At 34.2% G+C, this 16,482-nt stretch overlaps 1 long non-coding RNA gene across 1 annotated transcript in view; it reads left to right on the top strand.

The window, feature by feature from the left end:
* The window catches only part of LOC311585253, a 62,108-nt gene extending 47,109 nt beyond the window's left edge, over positions 1–14,999 (top strand). Inside the window, exon 3 of the long non-coding RNA XR_014775163.1 lies at positions 14,955–14,999. This is a non-coding gene — a long non-coding RNA (uncharacterized lncRNA). The remainder of the gene's footprint in view (positions 1–14,954) is intronic.
* The last annotated feature ends 1,483 nt before the right edge of the window (positions 15,000–16,482 follow it).

The following is a 16,482-nucleotide window of genomic DNA, read 5'->3' as shown; positions in this document are numbered from 1 at the left end:
TTTTTTGTTTGTTTTGTTTGTTTGTTTTGTGTTTTTTTTGTTGTTGTTTTTTGAGACAAGGTTTCTCTGTGTAGCTTTGGCTGTCCTGGGTTTGCTTTGTAGACCAAGATGGCCTGGAACTCACCGAGATCCACCGGCCTCTGCCTCCCTTATTGCTTGGATTACAGGCTGCTACCTAATCTTTTTGTAAGTATATCAATGACAATATCTCCTTTAAAAAACATAGTAGACAAAGAAGAAATAATGTAAAAATCAGGGGATCTATAAAAATAACTAGAGATGAAAATGAATAATCTCTTGTTTGTAAGTGAAGCTCTTTATAGTATCATATAACACATGGTTACTAAACTTAGTATTCTAGCCATTCAGTGGCTTAGAAAAATTGGTATACATGAACCTATCTAGAAAAAGAAAAGAACTAAATTGTCAATGGGTTATAATAGGATGAATACAAACTCTAGTTGTTTTGAAGCACTCGGCAATCTTATGCTCTGTTTTCAAACTTAATTTAACAATGAACAACATGATTAGACTTTAACACTTGCATAAAATTGGTACAAAAGGATTAACAAACATAATAGTTAAGAAAAAGTACCATATACATATCTACCTTGGATCATTTGAAATAGCTAATTTTGTTATAGTTGCAATATTTTTAAAAAGTGCAGATTAGATATTGATGAAAACACATAGCTTAAAGAATATTACCATAAGTATTTATTAGCAACATGAACATCTGAAAGTAATGACGGAATTACTTCATTTTGCATCCACAACAGTAAAATAGCCAAGATGATTCAACCATAGTATTTTTATTTTAGCTCTCAGTTTTGCACTATCTGATCTGCAATTAGTAGACCTCTTTATTTAAGTCTTTAGAAAGTGGGTCCACCCAGGCTAGAATGTTGGGAAGAGAAATATATGTATCTTATTGGAAAAGAAGCAACGAAAAAAATTTCCCAGATGCTCACTAGCCTGTTTTAGAGCACAATCCCAATGACCTAAACTTTAGCTTCTACATCTCAAAAAAGCACCAGTTTAGGGAGATAGATTTGGAGTATTGTTAGACACTCAACCTCACCTAGGTGTTACTGTTTCCATTTCTACATTGCTAGTCGATTTTCTCTCTTTTCCTTCCTTCCTTCCTTCTTTCCTTCCTGCCTTGCTTCTTCCCTCTGTCCTCCCTTGCTCCTTTCCTCCCTCCTTCCCTAACCTGTCTCTCTCACCTCTCTTTTTTTTTCATCTTCATTTTAAGGACATTGGTCTAATGATGAACAGAAGTCTCTAATCTAAAAGTGGACGTGTTTCATACTTTACCACTGGAATTGTAGTTATTATATGTGATTTCTCTAATATATATGCTTTATGTATCAATCCCTAGGTTTTTCACAAATATATTTTATCTATAATCATTTGTTTATTTAGATACTATTTTACTCTTATCTTCTATGTCCATTAGTTGGAAAAATCAAGTATGACATGCTTAAATTTAACTTAAAGTCATTGTTGGCCAGAATTTGTTAATTGTGAGTGTAGATTTTCTTCTGTTACATTCTTCATCATATTTTTTCAAATTAAAATTCCAATTAATGAAATAATACTAGTAATACAACATTATGAGTACAAAAATATATAATACTACACTTGAGAGAGTCATCCTATGTCCCCTGGATGGGAGGCCTGGTGGCACTCAGAGGAAGGATAGCAAGCTACCAAGAAGAGACTTGATACCCTATGAGCATATACAGGGGGAGGTAATCCCCCTCAGGAACAGTCACAGGGGAGGGGAATAAGGGGAAAATGGGAGGGAGGGAAGAATGAGAGGATACAAGGGATGGGATAACCATTGAGATGTAACAAGAATAAATTAATAAAATAAAATTTAAAAATTAAAAAAAGAAAATGTAAGAATATTGTAGAGGAATTCTAAACCAGTAACATGGCTGCTCTCTCTGATCATATCCAAAGACCTTCTAGGTCTGTGTGGTCCATCTGGAATTCAGATGGGCCTTTAGTACACACCTTTAATCCCAAACAATGAGAGTAAAATTCGTTTTTAGAAGGAAGTACCCACGTTTAAAAGTGATGTCTAATTGAGAGATAGAGAAAATGAGAGATCAGAGAAATACTTAACAGAATAGGATATGCCCAACTCACATGAGTACAGAAAGGGAAAAAGAAGTGACTTAAGAGAAAACAGCATAGAGCGGGAGGGAGGAGTAGGCAGTTTTGCTGGAACAATCTTAAAGATACAGGTTGAAGAGAGAATAAGTTAGACAAAGGTGAAGACAGATAAGGCAGAGAATGAGAAGGAGCCAGAAGATTAGAACAGATTTCTAGAGTTAGTTTGAGGTCAAGCAGAGCAATTCAGGCAGAACCAGAGTGAAGTCAGTTTGAATCAATCAGCTATTATAGGAATTTGCACAAGAAAAACTGAGCTGAACCAGCCATCTAGATTTCAGAAAGAGCTAGAAAGGGTGAGCTTATTCAGCAGTAAACCTCTGAGGTTGTATGAAAGAAGAATAAAGAAAAAGGAAAGGAAAGGTTATAGAATACTTTTAGTTCATTAAATACTATATTACTTTGCCTTATTGTTTTGCCAGTACATAATGTTTTATAGCAATTACGTTAATGTTATGTTTCAGATAATTACAATTGAGGCATAAGAACATAATCTATAAGTGTGACTTTTACTCTCCAGATGGAATTGTCATCTTCAATGCATACTGTCTCCATCTGCTAATCTAGGCCTTGTCCTTGAAGCTTCTACCCTCTATACAATCTAATCTAGGCCTAGAATGTTTTCAACCTCTGAGATTTCCCTCTCCAGATACACTGTTACTTCAAGTCTTCTCAGAAAAGAGCAGGCCTTCCAGAGATATCAATCAAATATAAGATAACAAGATGCAATAAGACTGCATATAAATCCTCATATCAAGGCTGGATGGCACAAGCCAGTATGAGGAAAAGGGTTCCTGGACTAGGCAAAAGAGCCAGAGACAACCCCACTCGTACTGTCAGGATCCCACAAGTACGTCAAGCTATCAAACAATAACATAGGTACAGGGGAACTAGCACAGACCCATGCCAGTTCTATGATGGCCATTTCAGGTCCTTGAGCACTGATCAGTACAACTTGATTGATTCTGCCTGCATGCTCTCCTGGTATACTTGACCAGTCTGGTTCCTACAATCTATGCTCTCACATTGCTGGGAGGGGGTTCCTCTAGTTCCTTCTAATGTTTGGCTGTGGATGTCTGCAGCTGTTCCCATCAGCTGATGAACATTCATCTAGGTACAATGCTGCGAGAATAGCACAATATCACTGGCTGGCCAGGAAACCAGAGGGTGGATAGCCCAGAGATCTAGGGTAAAACAAAAATAACTGACAAAAATGTCAATGAAATGATTCCTAATGGTATTCATCCCAAGGCTTTTTAATTAATTTTTATATATACATTTATATTATTACACAATAATACCAAAAACTACCAACAGCAAGAAGAAATATAAAATAATTAGGATTTATATAAATGTTACATTCTTAGTGTTTTGGCTATTTGTATTTGGCAGTCTTGAATTCTGAATATAAATCAATCTCCATCACATCTTGTCATTATCAACTTAAAACATCTCTCCAGACCTAAAAACATCTTAACTCCTAAACAACTAAGCTTAATTGTAAAACTAAACTATCTGGTCTTCAACCACATCAGAGACTAGAGAAGGTATAAAATTGATTGTCTACATCTACAGCGGGTACAGGTTAGCAGCTTCCCAAATGAGAATATGAAAGAGACAGTTTGCTACCTGAGTAGTCACCTAAACTTCTCTATAAAGTTGGAGCATCATCTTCAGCCTTCTGGCCCAATATATCTGACAGACTTATTTATGAGGCAAGAACTATTGAGAACTTGTTTACACTTTCTTGGTAGAGTTTGGCTGTCAACTCTGCCTGCATTCAAGCTTGGCCATTGTTTTTGTAGAATTCTCTCTGTTGTAGAAATGAGGACATTTGCCTAGTACCTTATTTGCTTCATTAAGGTAAAATAGTTAGATAAGGTCTTCAAAAACCTCAGAAACATACAGAAAATGACATTTCAAAATGTTTTTAATATTTTAAAGATTCATTGACAATGAGACAATAACTCCTGACAACACCTAGTCTACCTCAAAAAGGATGATGAACATCAAAGAACCTCCTTATGGAGTGTGGCATCCAAGCCTTTCAATCCTGATTAAAACAAAAATTTTTTTGAAACTGGCATGCATAGGTTAATCTACTTCTAACTCATCATAAGTCAGCTGGACTGGTACATGTGTAGGGCATTTTTTCCATGTGGAAACTAGTCAATGTGGTAAGAATAAATCATCTTTGAGTGTTTTGTGAAAAATTAATGTAATTGTTTTTCTTCCTTTTTTTCTCCTTTATTAATTTATTCTTGTTACATCTCAATGGTTATCCCATCCCTTGTATCCTCCCATTCTTCCTCCCTCCCATTTTCCCCTTATTCCCCTCCCCTATGACTGTTCCTGAGCTCCTAAATAATGACACTGAGACTTATTGTGTCTACTAATAAGCTTTAAAACACTAAGCTGGTCAGATACTCATTTATTTTACCCCAAATATGCTAGACTGGCTAACTCCCAGCCATGTGCCCTTTTTGCTGCCATCTATTCTGTTCTTGGCCTTCTTTTGTATCTCTCTGTCCTCATGATGAACTCCTCTTGGCTTCTACGTGGTGTCTTCTCTTTTCTTCCACTTTCTTCTCTCTCTGAGACAACTCCTCAGCCCCTGCCTCCTTTTTGTCCTCTTTGCTCAGCTACTGGCTGTTTAGCTTCTTCAATAACCAATGAGGGATAATTGGGGAGGATTGATACAGGAGATTCTTCAATGATCATGACAATGCTCATGTCTGGATACAACCAGATTTCACAGCACATAAATCAGCACCAGACCATCCCCCAACAGTATTGTGCTATATAAGACATCAACTGCAATTCCAAAAGACTCAGGTTACAACTGCGATGTAGCAGAAAGAATGTAAATTATGTTGGACTGCAACAAGTACTGTAAAAATGTCATTTTATATACATGGCATGGCTTGGGAATCCATGATCCTACAGTAACAGTGGTTGCCTGCCCATATTTACAAGAAAAAGAATCTGTCAAACTTTCATCATAGATGAAGAGATTCATAAATCCGCATTCCTCATAGAAAGGCTATAGGTAGTGAGAGGATTCCATTTTTCATTGATTTTTTTTCAAATACATGGCAGTTAACACTCACTCATGCAGCCAACCCTAAATAAACTAGTGTCATGAACATTGAGATGGTTTTTCCCATCTCAATTACCCTTTTATACATTGTTTCTTTTATATATTCTATCTCAACTTTTGGAATGATAATATTGACTTTTTACCATTCTCTTTAGACACACACCATTACTCACCTGAAATATTACTGTATTTCTCAAAAGAATCTTTGAACTTTGGACAATTTTTGTTTTCACTTTTAGTATTTGGGGGCCGTTAAGATTTGTGGGTACTTAACATTGAAATAAGTGAGTTTCGTGTTATGAGACAGACATGAGCCTAGTGAGAGTAGGACAGAATGTAAGGTTGTCATTGCAATGCAGATCATGGGCTCATGGTTTGCATACTTGTTTTCTCTCTTTATGTCTGTCTGATGTCTGCATTTCTCTCTCTCTCTCTCTCTCTCTCTCTCTCTCTCTCTCTCTCTCTCTCTCTCACTCTCTCTGTATGTGTGTGTGTGTGTGTGTGTGTGTGTGTGTGTGTGTGTGTGTGTGTATGGGTTTTTGTGTTTCTTTGTATGTGATTCTCTATGTGAGTCTGTGTGCATTTGTCTGTATGTGTACATGTACATTTAAATCTTCCAAGGCTGTGTTGAATAAATTGTATCTACTTTAAGTTGCGAAACAATAGACATTTTCATAGAATAATAAAGTTTATAGAAAGCAATTCATGGTATGAGAATGATCTGAAACATATTTAAATTTTATTTTGAAAATAATATAATGTATAGAAGTTTGTATATTCACAAACGCAATGCAAAGATTTGTATTTTCCTTTTTTGTTGTTGTTTTTGTTCTTTCAATCTTTTCATATTGGTAAAAGCTGTGTTACACTTCACAATTGTTACTCCATTTTAAGTAGTAAATAACATCATGGTGTTAATTTTGAAGTTTCCTAATATGTATTTTTCCATTTATTCAGTATATATACTTTCTTTTTATGATTTTTTTTTGAGACATAGCCTGTTGGGGGATGATGGTCTTGAGCACTGTGTATTTAGATGATGATTTCTAAGCCCTGAGATCTGGTAGCAGTCATGACTAGGATGCTATCAAAATCATTTAAGGATTCCCTTGTCAATGTTGTGTAAACAGTGCTTCCCAATTACCTCTGATTGGCTAACAAAAAGATTAACAGGCAATGACTGGCCAAGGAGATAGAAAGGCTTGAGTTCTTTTCCAGTTGGAAATCTCAGGTGGGGACTAGAAAAGGAAGGAAGAGCACTGCCAAGGGAAGTCACCATGAGGACAAAGACGGCGCTTGAGCAGACGGCTGTGATAGAGGCCAGGTCAAAGGGCACACAGCCAGGGAGTTGGCAAAGAGGCATATATGGGTTAGAATAGATGAATATCTGCAAAAGTATACTTCTTAAAGCTTATTAATAAATCTAGTTGGTATCTGCATCAAGTATCTGGGAGCTAGAACATGTAATAGAGAAAACTTTATACTATTTTTTTTAACAAAAGTTACATACCATATTTTTATCCCAAGGTGATATGGAGATCATTTTGTAACCTAAGTAATCTTCAAACTATCAGTATTTCCCATCTTCATACCCCCAATTATTGGAATCATTTCTCTGAGTTTTTTAATATAGTGAAGTAATATCTTTTTTATTTTAAAAATATATCTTTCTAGATGAAAATAAAGATTTCATTAGTATTAGTAATGATGGGGGTATAGATGAAAGTGTATGCAAAGGGTTATAGAGACTAAAAATCCTGAATATATGAATTTCAATTATAAAACTGAAAGCTAATATAAAAACCAATTTTTTTTCTAAAGCTTGTATGTCTTCAACTAAGCTATCAAAATGCCAGCATTTACACACCTTAATATTTATATTTGGTGTCCATTCTATGCCATTTATGTATGGAAAGAATTCACTTTAAAATATCAGTTGAAAGTACATTGAAAGCAGTTCTATATACAAAATGAGTTTATTAAATAGTAACCAATTTGCAATGAGTGTCAATTAAATCATGGGTAGTAATGAAGAAAATTAGAAGTTTTGAACTGATAAAAAAAAATTAAAGGTGGAAGGCTACCAAGAAGAGACTTGATACCCTATGAGCATATATGAGGGGGGGGAGGTCCCCCTCAGTCACAGTCATAAGGGAGTAAGGGGAAAATGTGAGGGAGGGAGGAATGGGAGGATACAAGGGATAGGATGACCATTGAGATGTGCTATGAGTAAATGAATAAAAAATATTTTTTAAAGTTAAAGGAAAATCTTACTTCACTGAATTAATATTCTGATGTTTTCTAACTCTTTCTTACTTAGTCAAGTTTCTCCTCCAATAATTATGGGGGAAAACTTATGTCTGCATTAAGTTTTGGCTTGTATTTAGAAAACTATATGGTACTTTCCCTATCTAGTTTGCCTAACTGATCATCTATATCAAGCAATCTATTCTTAAGTTATAATTTTATCCAAATTTGAGAAAAAAAGAGCTAATGAGAAAGGATTAGAAGTTTTCGGAGGTGTTATAACACTGTCCCATAGATCCTTTCAAGGATGTCCTTCCATTGTCCTAAAGATATCTGATCATACATAACTTCCTAAACATACATATTTTCTTTAATTACTGCCACTCTGATGCCTATTGCATATATGCCTAGGGAAAAACAATCCTCCTGGAACTCTATCAGCATCCTGTCTCAGACATGATTAGAAAAAAAAAAGCAGAATAAAGTTGCTTGACTTCTATCCCTAGACTTTATTCATAGATCCCTTGTCTTTCCTCTCTATCTTTTGTTTTTCTTTTCTATCTAATGATAGGATGTTGAAAGGCTGGAAAAAAAAGGTGAAGAGTGGGAGCAAGATTAACCCACAAAGAGACTTGATACCATATGAGCATATTCAGGGGGAGGAGGTCCCCCTCAGACACAGACTTAGGGGAGGGGAGGGGAGTAGGGGGGAAGTGGGAGGGAGGGAGGAATGGGAGGATACATGGGATGGGCTAACAACTGAGATGTAATATGAATAAATTAATAAAAAAATGTAAAAAAAAAAAAAAAGACCCCACAAAAATCCAGCTACTAGCCATACCCAGACATCAAGCTAGGCAGAATAGAAATTTTGATTTCAAGTGCCAAAGAGAAAACAGCCAGAATTGGATTTTTTTTTTCAAGAGTCTAGCACAAAGTTTGTTGTGGCTTCTATCACTGGTATGTACAACTCTTTGCTAACAGAAGGGATTTTTCTGGTTTTATTTTTCCCTCTTTGTCCTTCCTATATTCTGTTTCAAAAAGGTTTGGAGAATGGCCGAGCTGCTGGAAAAATTGCAAGTGAAAGTGGATCACCAGAGAAGAAAGAACAGAAAGGTTAAGTCTCAGTGACTCAGCAACAGAGCAGAAATTTCTCATGGGAGGAAAGAGGATAGAAACTACATTGGAGGGCAACCATGTCAGATAAAAGCTGTAAAGGAAGAAGGGCAGGCTGATGAAACAGATTACTCGGAAAGGAAGAGTAAATCTTTAACAAACTGTGTCCATCTCCAGAGTAGGCGGAAGGGCAGCCCCACGTTATGATATCGCCAACATCCAATAATCATACAACATATTCCTGCTAACAGTGGGGAGCAGGGTTACTATGAGATAAGATGATGTCTTACAGAAATGATAGAACTAAGGTGTTTTGAAGAGGTAATTATTTCATATGGGATATGGTCACCTTATGTGAAATTAATTATAGATAACTGGACTACTAAAATTGAATTCTTTTCTAAGACCGGAAGGGATTGGTGACACCTGTGTGAGAGGCACAGGAAACAATTTCCTGAACAGAACACCAACAGCCCAGGCCTTAAGGTCAACAATTGATATATCGTTTTCATACACTGAATCCAATTTTGTTGACATTGCAGACACTTTTAAGATTAGCTTATTCTTCCCCAAGCATTGTTCGGCAATTTATTGATCTTCAATAAACTTTTTTTTTCTTCTTTTGGCAATACCCAAGGGAATCCTGAGCTTTGGTGTTTCTTTTCATTTGACTGCTCCTGTTTTCTTTGTTGTGTTTTGAAAAATGACACTAAACCCTCATTGTTGGTAGTCAAGCTTTGTCGGTATAGTTATATTATCATTATATCTATATTACCTTCTAACAACTCCAAATCACTAAAAGATCACAATGACACACTTTTATTTATAACTTATGACATGCATACAAATTGTGCATATTCCTGTGCCATAATTATTTTTTTCTGGATACAGAGGTCGAAGTAATATTAATTATTAATTAAGAAAATAATCTTTACCATATGACATGTTTTATATATAAAAGATACATCCTATATTTAATATATAATATAATATATAAATATAACGATCCTCACAAAATTACATTTGAGTACAAATCATGTAATAGATTCTATCAGATAAGCCTTAAGGAAAAAAACATTAACATATGCATACATATATGAGATAAATAATAACAATCTCATTGTGATGACAGATGTACAAAGAAACCTGAGTCCTTATAAGCTATTTCTTAATCGTGCAGAAGTAACAAATGCAGTAGAAGCAGGGAGTGGTCTGAGTGGTGGAAGACAATTTACCTCATTTGTTTTGACAGGTCCTTTTAGGTCATGTGCTCAATCATCAGAATAACAAACAAGTACTCTAAGAGCATGTTACTTCTCTTAGATTTTTCTGATTAATTGTATATCTGTTGCACACATAAAGTTTTCCTGAAATCTCCAAAGAAATATATATTATAAACTGAGAGTGTCTACTCTTGTCTTCCCAAAGCAATGTTAAAATTCAGGCAAACTGCTTAAGCATTCCACAGATAAAGACATTCCCCATAGCAATATAATTAGTCTATTTGCCAAGAGGTCCAATTATCAACACGTTTTCAGAAGATTAGCCAGGGTAACCTGCCTACCTTCTCTGCCAATGTCTCAAAGGTATAAAGACACGATTGTTTTAACCCTAAATTTATGGAAAACCAAAACATAGGAAAAGAAAGTTGTCAAGAATTTATTTCTCCCTATAAATTATACAGTAATCTCCAATATGTACATTTTCAATAATTTAATAAAATATTCCATTCATCTATAGCTATTGATAAATGTGTTAGAGAAGAAATTGTGACTATTAAGCAAAATAGCATTAATTAAAGCACAAATTAGATTTTGCTTTTTTTCTACATATAAGTATTAATGACAAAAATATAAAAATTCTAATAGAAAAATTACTCACACTATGAATGCATGTAACTGTTTCACAATATATTAACTCTGTCAACATGAATATCATGGATATCCTGTATGAAAATGTATCATAATCAACATGTGCAGTCTTCCAAGTGGTCCTCTGTTATTCTCTGACATCTATGGTAAACTTTCAAAGTTTATTTATTAATTGCTATTTGAGATGAAATAGTAATATATTATAATTAATATTTTGTCAATACATAATAAGAGAGTCTAGAAACAATACAAATTTTTATTGCAAAACCATACCCAGAGTTAGTATTCCTCAGAATTTTTGGAGTTATCATTTATCCCAAGTGATCAAAATACCTGAATAATAGTATTTGTTTTGTTCATGTTCCTTTACTTTATATCATAAATGAAAAGAGTTACACTTTGAAATGTATTTAGTTGTCAAGAAGAGAATTATAATTCATGTCTAAAATCTTAATTTTCATCAGTCTTAGGATAACTTATTGATTCTCTTATCTGAAAAGCTCTTATTCAAAAGGCAGGTGCTGGAGACAAATATGGCTGTCTGCCTTCTTGGTTGGTTTTACATCAATATTAAAAAAATGGCTTAAATTGCCTATTGTTTATTTCAGTGGTGCTGCTTTTGAGAGAGGCTTTCTCCATGTAACCACAGCTATCCCCTCAGCTTTGGCATCACACCTCCATATCCTTGCAGTTGGTGTTATAAACACTTTCCTCTATCTTCAGATATGTGTCTTTGGAGAAAACAAATATTTGTCGCAATTAACAACTTGAGTTGAACACTAATATTTATTCAAAAGCTATTAAATTTTAACTTCTAATAGGAATACATTTTAGTTATTTATTTAAACACATAATCTCTCAAACATAACACATGGACAGCAACTAGAATTAGGAAAGATGTGTTTTGCTGTTAACTGTATTCATATATTCACATAATTAAACCTCAGCTTCGGATACTAGACACAAATCCAACAACAACAACAACAACAAAAAAAAAACCCTGGAATTACTATCTTTCCTGCATGCAAGATGTGCTGGGGCAATGGTGCCACTGAACATGTAGATGTGGCCAAACAATGTTTGGCTGAACTTGAGGCTCACTCTGTATAAAGCAGGCCATGAATGACAGTGTCTAGATATCCTGGAACCAGAGGTGTGATAGCCTAGAGACCTTGGGTAGAACAAAACACAACTGTCTGTCTCCCCAATGGCAATAAAACGATTTCTAACGACGTGATGCTATGTTGCTATACTCATAGACCAGTGCCTTGTCCAGTTGTCATCAATGACGCTTCCTCCTCCAGGAGATGAGAACAGGTACACAGTCTCACAGCCAGACAGTATCCAGAGAAAGTCTAAATTGGAAGCCCCTCCCTCTGAGATTGGGATCCCACAGAAGAGTAGGAAGGGCAGGAGTAGGGCTTAAGAGTAGACGGAGGATTCCTGGAGAGCATGGCCACCACATAGACAAGCAGGGCTCACAGGGACTCACAGAGACTGATGTGGCAAGCATGGGGTGTGACTGGGTCTGCATCAGCCTCTCTGCAGACTAGCTGTGGCTGTTAGCTTAGTGGTTTTATGGAATCTGGTACGTCTCTTACTCTTATACAACTCTTTGTACTCTTTTCATCAATCATATTGGGTTGCCTTTTCCAGCCTTGATATGAGAGCTTTTGCGCTGCCTTATACTGTATCTTTTTTTTTGCTCTTTTTGCCTGTAGTCTCTGGGCAGGGGAGGGGGCTGCGGACTTTGGGCATGGATGGGAGGAAAAGAAGAGGAAGGAAAATTGTGGTTGTGATGTATGAGAGAGGAATATATTTTCAATAAATAAAAATGAATAAATAAATTTCAGATTCTATAAGAGCTACTACACTGTAAATATGTTAGTTATTCAAAGTAAGTCAAAATCTCACTACTTCAATTCTTATCTAATTGCTGAAAATCTTTTTTTGTGTGTAATATTTTACACTTTTAATATATTATTCTGCCCATATGTTGAAGGAAAAAACCTATAAATTATAAAATAACTTTAAGAAAAAAGCTACAGCAACTTAAGATATAAAAATATAACTACAACAATGAAAGAAGTCTTAAAATTTTAAAAAGAATATTTGAGAGTATTGATCTACTAAAATTAGGAATTATTTCATATTGCCACTTACATGATTGTGTTTACTGAGGAAATACTCAAGTATTAATGGGCATGTTAAAGAGAATATATAATATTTTCACAGAGAGAAGTTTAGTTGTATAACATAATTTCATGTAAGTAAAAATGTAACTGTACATTTAAGTAGTGATATTTAATGAACCACAAAGATAAATTACTACATTATGAATCTATAGTTTCTTTTCTTTACTCTATGCAAAATGTTTTGTATGCACCCTTGGTGGCATTCTCCTGCTTTTTTCTTTGTTCCAGCACTGTGGTTATTAAGCTTGCACTTTTGTTCTTGTTACTAAAATAATTCACAGGTATACACACTTAAGAAACCTATTGTGCTTTCTGATCAAGGAAGAAAGTTATGCTAGGCTATAATAAGCAATTTAATTTTTAATGAGTGTATTCATGCCCAAGGTCATAACAAATGTTAAAAAAAAAGTTAAAATAAACTACAGCAAAACACTAATGATAAAGCCCTAAATATGATTAGGATAATATAAGATTTGGCAGCGTGTACTTTCATTAGGTATTTTGACTTATTTTATTTGAAAAAAATTTAGTTCAAGTGGGATATAGCATGCACAGTACATATTAAAAGGAAGAAGGCTTATATTTTAAAAGAAGTATACAAAGCTGTCGTGATTTTAAAATCTCTAAGGTAAAAAAAATTAAACTGCTTACCAAAACCTTAGTTCTGTATACACTGCCATTTCCCAGTTTTAGACATTGCTTTAATATATTTTATCTAAGAATAAATAGGCTACAGTGTACTCAGTATGTTTTATAATTTGATTGGTGAGAAAGGCAAACAACATTTTTATTACTAGTCTAGATTTATTGCTAGAATATACCAGAGTAATTTTTAAATTCCTTTTTTGTGATAAAGATTTTGAGTTCGTGTTTTTGTTGTTGTATAATAATTGCAATAAAATTTTTCTCATAATCAGCTTTTCCCAAAATGGTTCTACTTAATGGATATTTTCCAGACTATGTTTTTCCATTTCTTTAGTTAATGTTTAATTATTATATGCTGATAAATTGTGCTAGGTGCAGAATTCCTCAGTATATCCTCAGCCATAATCTTGTGCTATACCAATTTAATATTTCCACTAATAAATTGTGAAACTAAGTATCAAAATGTAGAATTTAGGATTACTTTTAAAAATGTAGTTGACATAATATGCATTATTTTATGTTCTAGAATCTACAGGAACAGAAGTCTATATCTTCTCAATGTATATTTACATCTAATAATATTACTTATGAAATTTTGTGAGCCTAATGCTTTTGCATTTTAGTAATTTACTATTATACATTTGGTAGACAACCCAAAAGCAAATATAGATTATGGCAGGAAACAATTGAATCATTTTAGAAACCACAAACTACATGGGAAGAGATTTTGTTAAGAATGGTTTAAAATGTCTGGTAGATAAAACTTAAAGTTTTTATTAAAAAATATTGTTTCTTTCACAAAAAAATGTGTAATTGTATAATGTGATCATGTCTCTAGCACATGATAACCCGAAGAGCTGCTGTTGGAAGTCATAGTACACAACTTTGGAAGTCAAATATCAAATTATATTGGTCAATTTTGTTCTTTCCAATGTAAGTTTTGGAATTGAACCTCTGGTTAAGAGATGGTGGAGGGTACCTTTATGTGCCCAGGCAGCTCAGTTGCCAATGTTACTTATTGTTAAATACCTCTGTTGTTAAGATTTCTTTTTATTTAGGCACATGTGTATTTGTGTGTCTCTCATTGTGTCATAGGTATGACTGTACCTATGTATGCCAGAGAGAACATGAAATTACCTTTGGAGGTTGGGTTAAAGATGAATATAAGTGCTCTGAAGTGGGTGCTGGGAACCAAATACTGGTCCTCTGAAATAACAATGATTGCTCTTAACCACGAATCCATTTGCCAGCCTCCGATTTAGCAGTTTCTTTTCTTTTTTAAATTATTATATTTCCCTTTTAAATATATATTTATATTATTACACATAAATAAAATAAACTACATATATCAGGAAGAACCATGAAATGATCAGGAATTATATAAATGCTACATTCAGTGATTTTTGCTATTTGTGTTTGTCAGCCTTGAAATAAACATCTTTCCTATCTTGGTGAGTCTAAACTTTTGAATAGAAATCAATATCTATCATATTTCATTATTATCAACTTAAAACATCTATCAAGATCTAAAAACATCTTAACCTCGAAACAATTAAGCTTAATTGTAAAACTAAACTATCTGGTCTTCAACCCCATCAGAGACTTGAGAAGGAATAAAGCTGATTACCGGAGTAGACAAGAAGCACAGGTAAGCAGCTTCCACAATGAGAAAATGACAGGGACAGTTTGATGGCTGAACAATCCCTGAAATCCCTCTAAAACGTTGGAGCATCTTCCTCAGCCTTCTGGCCCAGTATATCTGACAGACATATTTGTGAGGCAGGAACTATTGAGGATATGTTTACCCTGTCCTGACAGAGATTGGCCATTGGCTCTGTCTGCATCCAAGCTTGCTCACTTTTAGGCATAATTCTTTCTGTGGCAGAAAAGAGAACATTTTGTTCTGTGGATGATTTGCCACATTTGACGACATCACCTTAAGGAGTTCTTTGATGCTCATTCATCTTTTTTTTTTTTTTTTTTTTGAGGTAGACTGGGTGTTGCCTGTAGTTGCCTGATTCTTGCTGTCAAAGAATCTTTAGAATAATAAAAACATGTTTTAATGCCATATTCTGTAGGTCTCTGAGGCTTTTGAAGACCTTATCTAACTATTTTACATTAGATATCTATCTGTTAGACCTGGGATGTACATTCTTGTGGCAAAAATAGGCTAGTAATTGACATGACCATGATCTGATCAACTAACAATTGGGTTGCATTACTTAATTATTCTAAATAGCCTGCAATACCACTCTCAAGGTACTGGAAGTAAGCCTTGCATTTTAATTGAGTTGGATATGTACAATACCTCATATTAGAATAGAAGTATGTATAATGTCTGTGAAGAATAATCTTAAATTTGAATTATATACCAATGTATCACAATTAAGCTTATTTTGCATCATCATACAAAACTCTATACATATCAATTAAAAATAACCTCATTTGTGAGTAACAATTGAGGCCTTAAGTACCTTAATTTATGTGCCTTCAATCTGTAACCTTGGAGAAATATAAGATTCAAAATTCAGCATTAAGTTCCCAGAGATAATCAGCAATATCTATCACATATAGAAATTTATACTTACAAACAGCACAAAGTGTGTATTCATATTTAAGGTCTGATATCCCACATTGAAGTTTTGCAAAATGTTTTAATAATCTTAAACATAATGCTATTAAACCAGGACTCTATACGTAATGTCAAACTTTTTAAAAATATACATGGTTACGAAAATAGAATTTCCTATTTGTGTGCTTAAGTGTAATGTTGTTGATGAATCAACATTGCAATTCATTCTCCAAAGATAGTTCAAGGCATATTGAAGAGTAAATAAGTTTGAATATCAAAATGTATGGTCATGATCTGATGGGCTAAGATCAATGCAACATAAAACATAGTTTATAAATCACATAATACATATGTTAAAAAAGAATGGCAGTGTTTTCTCTTGCATATTTTCACAGATTTTAAAATCAATTTACCATTGTTCTGGCTTTCTTAAATCATATACCTGTATGTATGCTAGTATCGACATACACAGATATGTTTTTGATTTTTGAATGATTTTAACTATCACTTAGTGTACTCTCATAATTTTTTGTAGTCTAGTTGCATCATTTCACA

The sequence above is a fragment of the Acomys minous genome, assembly GCF_964271855.1.
Source record: "Acomys minous genome assembly, chromosome: 15".
Taxonomy (NCBI): domain Eukaryota; kingdom Metazoa; phylum Chordata; class Mammalia; order Rodentia; family Muridae; genus Acomys; species Acomys minous.
Note: the sequence above shows the minus strand (reverse complement) of the source record. Positions and strands in the feature narration are given on the sequence as shown.